Source organism: Passer domesticus, unplaced genomic scaffold (assembly GCF_036417665.1).
Source record: "Passer domesticus isolate bPasDom1 unplaced genomic scaffold, bPasDom1.hap1 HAP1_SCAFFOLD_66, whole genome shotgun sequence".
NCBI classification, from domain to species: domain Eukaryota; kingdom Metazoa; phylum Chordata; class Aves; order Passeriformes; family Passeridae; genus Passer; species Passer domesticus.
The window spans coordinates 275,113-281,115 of NW_026990167.1; the positions used below are offsets into that span (position 1 = coordinate 275,113).

Genomic DNA, 6,003 nt, shown 5'->3' on the forward strand with positions numbered 1-6,003 from the left:
GCCTCTGCACGTGCCTGAGCTCCTGCCTGCGCTCACGGCAGCAAAACCAGGCTGTTCCCAGCCAGGGAGCGGAGCCCTGTTCCCGCAGGAGGCTCTGGTCAGCCCCTTGCAGGACGCTCTGCTGTGCACGCAGCACTTCTCCTGCCCGCCCAGAACGCTCCTGGCACAGCAGAGCACAAGCTGGCCGGCTCTGGGCTCAGCACTCACCAAACACGGGCACAGGAAGACGCAGTGGCTGTTTTGCAGCCATGCCCAAGACAGCTGGGAAGGGTTCCCTGCCTCTGGTCTCACTTGGTTGGCTTTCTGAGTGGGCCTGAGGCAGGGGCTGCGATTCCTCACTTGTGGGGAGAGCAGAGCTGCCAGAAGCGCACCCAGCCTGCAGGCACTGCCTGACAGCGCTGCGGCCACTGGGACGCTCGCGCCTCTGAGTCACAGCCACTGCACTGCTGCTGCTGCTGCTGCTTCATTTGCTTTGAGGCACACCCAGAGCTCACTGTTAGGCCACCATGGTCTCTGGTTCTGCCCTCTTCCTCTCCCTGTGTATGCATGGAGCATTGCTGTGCTTTCAGGAAGCTCTTGGGGAGAACTTCCAGCACCGCAAGCTCCTCTGCCCTCGGTGGATGATCACCATGGAAGAGCATACTCAAGCTGGCTCTTCTAAATCCCAGGGTCCTTGTTCCCTTCAGCATGCTCAGCATGACCTTCAACTCCACGGTGCTGTGCAACTGGAGCAGCAGGACAGAGACCTTTGCAGCCTGAGCTGCCCTTGTTCCTCTCTGCCCGTGCAGAGACAATGGCATGGAAGAGAACGGCAGCAGGGCCCTGCATGTCCCCGGGCTCAGGATTTGTGCTGCTTCAGCTCCATGGACAGATCCATGAGTCAAATGAAAAAGATAAACTGTTTAATGAGGGAAGGCAAAGTGAAGGGGTGAGCTGGGAGGCAAAAAAAGTGGATGGGCAGGGCCTGGGGCCTGGAGGGAGGGAGCTGCCAACAGGGAGGGAGAAGGCAGGAGCTCCTGGAGCTTGCCACAGGCTCAGCTGTGACCAGCAAGAGCTGGGCCTGGAGCTGCAGGTGGTCCCCTCTGCTCTGCAGGTGCTCCCATCTTCAGTGGGAACTGGGGGTGGCGAAAGGACACCGGTTCTTCTGATCCTGCAGACGAAGTTCAGCAGATCTCCTGGACACAGACAGCAGATGGGACATGTGGGAAGCAAAGGGAACACTGAGTCAGTATGGGGACGTTTCCCTTGGCAGCAGCTGCACTTCCATCAGGGAAGAGGAAATGTCAGATCTTCCGCAGGAGGGTCAGAAAGAGAAAGCAGCCGAGCGGGCCGGGCTGTGGTGAGCACCCACGCCAGCCTCAGCCCCACCCTGCCTCCCCGGCCCTGGGGCCTCACCCGGGCTCTCTCCAGGCTGGCAGCAGCAGGGCCCCGCTCACTGCTCCTGCTGCTGGCCCTCAGCTTCTCCCTGCTGGCTCCTGGCAGTCTCCTGCTCTCCTCAAGGTCTTCATTACAGCTGTGGCAAAAGTGGAAGCTCTGGAACTGGTTCCAAGGCCTGGCAGAGCTGCAGTCCCAGAGCCCTCTGTGCTCCCTGCTGGCCCCTCCATCCCCTCAGCCCCGCCATGCTCTCAGCAAACCCCCAGCCCCCTTCAGCTTCTTCAGCCCCTCACAGTCCTCTCACCTCCCTCAGTCCCTTCTGACTCATCCCATCCCTTAGACCCGCCACCCCCTCAGTCTGTGCCACTTGCCTGTCACCTCAGTGCCACCATGGCCCTGGGCTGCCCCACAGCCCTCAGCCCCAGCAGCAGCTCAGGGTCACCGTCCCTTCAGCGCCACCGCCCCCTCAGCCCCCTCAGCCCCCTCAGTCTCACCGTCCTTCAGCAGCTCCTCAGGGGACACTGCCTGGGGCCACCGGCAGCTCCCAGCGCTCCAGGGACAGCCGGGGCTGGAACTGCTGCTGCGCCCGGCCCGGCCGCCAGCTCGGACCCAGCCCAGGGAGAGGGGACACAGGGGGCACAGGGGGAAAAGCAAGAGGTGAAAAAGGCAGCCGAGGGGGAAAGAAGTAAAAATGCATCCTAGACCTACACCACATCAATCTATTCAGTTAAACACTCATATTCCTCTTACTATATAACTGTGCACATTTATAAATATAACTTCATACATATATATATTTTTTACTCTACTTATATATAAATTTAACTTTGAAAATCTATAAATATAATTACATCTATAGAAATAAAATTCTATCACTTTTGAAACTCTATACATATCCACATTTAACTACACAGATCTACAAATATATGGACATATAAACAGAACATAATAATATATAAATAGAAGTATAAGCATTGATAAATAGAACCATAGAAATCTATAAATGTATCTACAAACAGAGGAATTCTACCTGCCCAATTGTCACAGGCTCTCCTCTGTCTCTTCCTGCCATGCAGGGCAGCCCTCCTGGAGATGTTGGTCAGATGGCATCTGGGAATCAAAGGGAACATTGAGTCAGTACTGGCCTCTGTGCACCTTTCCCTTGGGCAGCAATTGTCCTTCTACCAGGGACTGTCAGAGATGGCCTGAAAGGCAGACTCTCACTTGGCAAGTTGAAGCCTGCTCTTCAAAGAACAGGGATCATTCCAAGTGTTCAAAAGTGTGTTTCCAAACACTGAAGTATCTCAATAAAGTCTCAGCCCTCACAGTGCAAAGGGCACCCACGAGAGCTTGAAACACAGACAGCCCCAGCTGCCACAAAGAAGCCCAGCCTTATCTTTCTCTGTGCTGACAGAGAGACCTCAGTCCCCACTGAAATGGCTGAAGCTCAGGGCTGCTGGCAGCTGAGTCATGAACCAGATCCATTACCTGGCATCTACAAAGTGCCCTCTGCAGTGAGCAGCAGCTGCTCCAACTCGACTATCAGCTCTGGCAGGAAGAGCTGGGAGGGACAGAGCTCCCCACCAGGCCTGCAGGCTGCACCAGCTTGGCTAAGGAACGGATCCAAAGTGCTCCCTCTGTCCTCTTAGGTCTCGCTAATCAGGGCTCATTCAAGCTTCTCCTTGTTTTACTGGATTTACTGTGATTTTTCAATCGGTTGGCTTCTGATGCTCTGCTCCTTGCTTTGCTTGTGGGTCAGGACTGATACCAGCAGACTGGTACTACTTTTAGGCAGTGATTTGGACTTCCACCCTGAGTTTTTACTCCTCTTTTTATCCCCTGTTCCTTCAAGAGTCGCTCAGCCTGGCCTCCCCTGTCATCCTGCAGCAAATTTATCTACGGACATCAGCACAAAATTGGGACACCCAGCTTGGTGACGCAACTCCTACCAGGTCAGGTTTATTCCCTGCTCTCTGACACAGCAGAGGACTCAGTGTCACAGCCTCTGGAGAAGCATGGAGGGCATGGAACTCAGGGAAGTTGTGCCGGTGCAGGATTTGAACTAAAGGCCCCAGGCAGCACCAGCCCTGCTCAGAGCAGCCACCTTAGACCTCTCTGAACCAAAGTGGGCTCTGTCCTTACCAGGCTCCTCGGGCTCTGGGGAACTGCTCCTGCAGCTCTCAGTGCCAGATGAAGTCTCCTCTGCTGCAGCTCTGTCCACAGGCTCCCCTCCTGACGATTCAGGGGCAACACCAATATTGTCCTGAGCAGAAGCACAGAAAGAAAGGAACCCAAAGATCACTCACTATTTTGCTGGAATCACATCAGGGATACAATAACTCTCCTTCTCCACTCCCAAAGGACATGGAGCACAGGGGGAACACTGCCCACACGGTTCACATGACAAACCTTTTAAACTCAGAATGTGGGTGACCAAGGTGAAACTGAAGCTCTTACAAAATGATCTTTGGGACAAAACATGAACACAGAAAACCAGAAGACACCAAGTGAGGGGATGTGGGGGAGGTGCCCTCACACTCTGACCCTGGCTTATCTCAGGAGCTGGGAGAAATCAGCCAGCAGAAAGCCAGGGGCTCTCCTGGCTGCCAGCACGGCTGTCAGCAAGGGCAGAGCTCGCTCCCAGCCCTGCCCTGTGCTGCAAACCCACACGCAAGGCACACATTTCTGCCTGGGAGTCTCATCAGCCCCACCCAGCCGCTCAGACAACCCATCACACCGTGGTGCTTTTTGGAGCTCTCTGCTGCTGCCCCATGTGTATGATCCAGGCAAGCATTTACACACCTAGGCTACTTCCAGGATCACATTCATGACCAGTGGCAAAAATGTGTAAATCAGGAGGGCAGGAAAAAAACATCCCAAAAGACAGGAAAAGCCAAACAACCAAGCAGTGTTCCTATTCCACTGAGGAAGTCAATGTCCACAATGAAGCACCTGCAAATTACCTTTGGGCAGAAAGATATTCTCACTAGGACCAGTTCCAAAATATTCATCTCTTCTGCGATTCTGATTCCATCAGAATCCTAAAGATTCTAAAGATGGTTGCGAGCCTGCAATGTTTCCTTTTGTTATGGAATAAAATGCTTCTGAAAGCTGCTATGTGTGAGTTTACAGAAGAAAAAAGACAAGCTACTTGAGAATATGATATTGGGAAATCCAAAAAATCCCACTCCCCTCCTTGAGTCTGCCCTGCCTCGATCATGAATGTACTGCAGGCACTGGGTCAGCACATGAATAGAAAGAGAGACATTCTTTGGCCAACACACATAATAATCTGCACAAGGACAGAGAGCTGCAGCTCCAGCCCAGCCCCACACACGGCTCTGGGAGCGCCCACACGCCCGGCAGGGCTCACACAGCAGCACCAGCTGCAGCTTAGCCCTCGCTACAAATGCACCTGTAGGAAGGATTCTTCCCAGGAAAAGGAGCACTCAAACTTGGCCAACACAGGCTCACAATGCTCATCCTCACTAAGGGGGGGGGAAGACTTTTAAAAATTATTTCTTTACTAAGAATAATTAAATGATTAATTAATACTGAAATGAGTTCAATTAAAGAAGCTTTTGCTTCTGAGCCATGTAACAACGATCAAAAGCTCCCAGCCCCTTTGGTTCCCATTCAAGGGAGTTACCTGAGCAGAGGGAGATCTTTCAGACAGGGACCTCCTGATCTCCCGAATCATTTGCTCGACTGCAAGGCCCAGATCTGCTGGTGGCCATTGCTCTTCCTCAGGTGCGCTCTGTGATGACCTGGAGGCAACTGGTGCTGTACAACCTGCACGGCCAAGTGGAGCACTGGGTACTGAAGTGCCTGGGGTGGCTGCAAGAATCCAAACAGAATGATCACACTCCACAATGTGGCTCTGGGACACAGAGTTCTACGGGTGCTATAGATCAAACATCACAGGAAGGAAGCAGGAAAAAAAAGGCAGAGAATTTTTTGGCCTCTTAAGTGCCCCCTCTTAATAGGCTTGACAATTGCTGGCTGAGAATGACAGAGCCTTGTGGAAAAATACTTCAAACAGCCACTTTTAATTACATTTTAGAAAAACAAGGCTACAACTGTTTTCCTACCTCGTGGGTCCAAAGCCGGGGGCTGGGGCTGCTGCTCCCTGTGCAGCTGCTGGAAGCTGCAGGGCTGGAGCCGGAGCACCTCCCCGTCGAGCGGAGGCAGCTGCCCCCCGTAGAGCTCCTGCAAGCGGCTGGGGGGCCCCTCCTGCCCGAGCGGCAGCGGCCGCTCCCCGTGCAGCCCGAGCAAGCGGCAGGGCGGGATCCCGAGCACCTCCCGCTCGGCGGGCGGCGGCCGCTCCCCGTAGAGCTCCTGGAAGCGGCTCGGGCCCTCCCGCCGGGCCGGCAGCGGCCGCTCCCGGTGCAGCAGGTGGAAGCCGCAGGGCGGGCGCCGGGCGAGCAGCGGCCGCTCCCCGGGGCGCTGCTGGAGGCGGCCGGGCCGGGGGCTGCGCAGCTCCCGCCCGTCCGGCAGCGTCCGCTCCCGCTGCAGCAGCAGGAAGCCGCTGGGCGGGCGCCCGGGCGGCAGCGGCGGCCGCTCCCGGGGCAGCGGCTGGAAGTGGCCGCGCCCGTGCCGCCCGTCCGGCAGCGGCCGCGCCCCGGGGAG

General features: G+C 55.4%; 1 long non-coding RNA gene across 2 annotated transcripts; it reads right to left on the minus strand.

The window, feature by feature from the left end:
- Positions 1-1,011: 1,011 nt before the first annotated feature.
- Positions 1,012-5,605, minus strand: LOC135293050 (uncharacterized). 2 transcript variants are annotated; one of them, XR_010355199.1, is made up of 6 exons: positions 5,466-5,605; positions 5,024-5,211; positions 3,517-3,637; positions 1,869-2,484; positions 1,396-1,513; positions 1,012-1,175 (listed from the first exon to the last, which is right to left on the minus strand). It is a non-coding gene; the product is annotated as an uncharacterized LOC135293050 (long non-coding RNA). The 2 variants fall into 2 exon arrangements; XR_010355198.1 differs by having other exon boundaries at positions 1,019-1,175; positions 5,024-5,506.
- Positions 5,606-6,003: the final 398 nt, after the last annotated feature.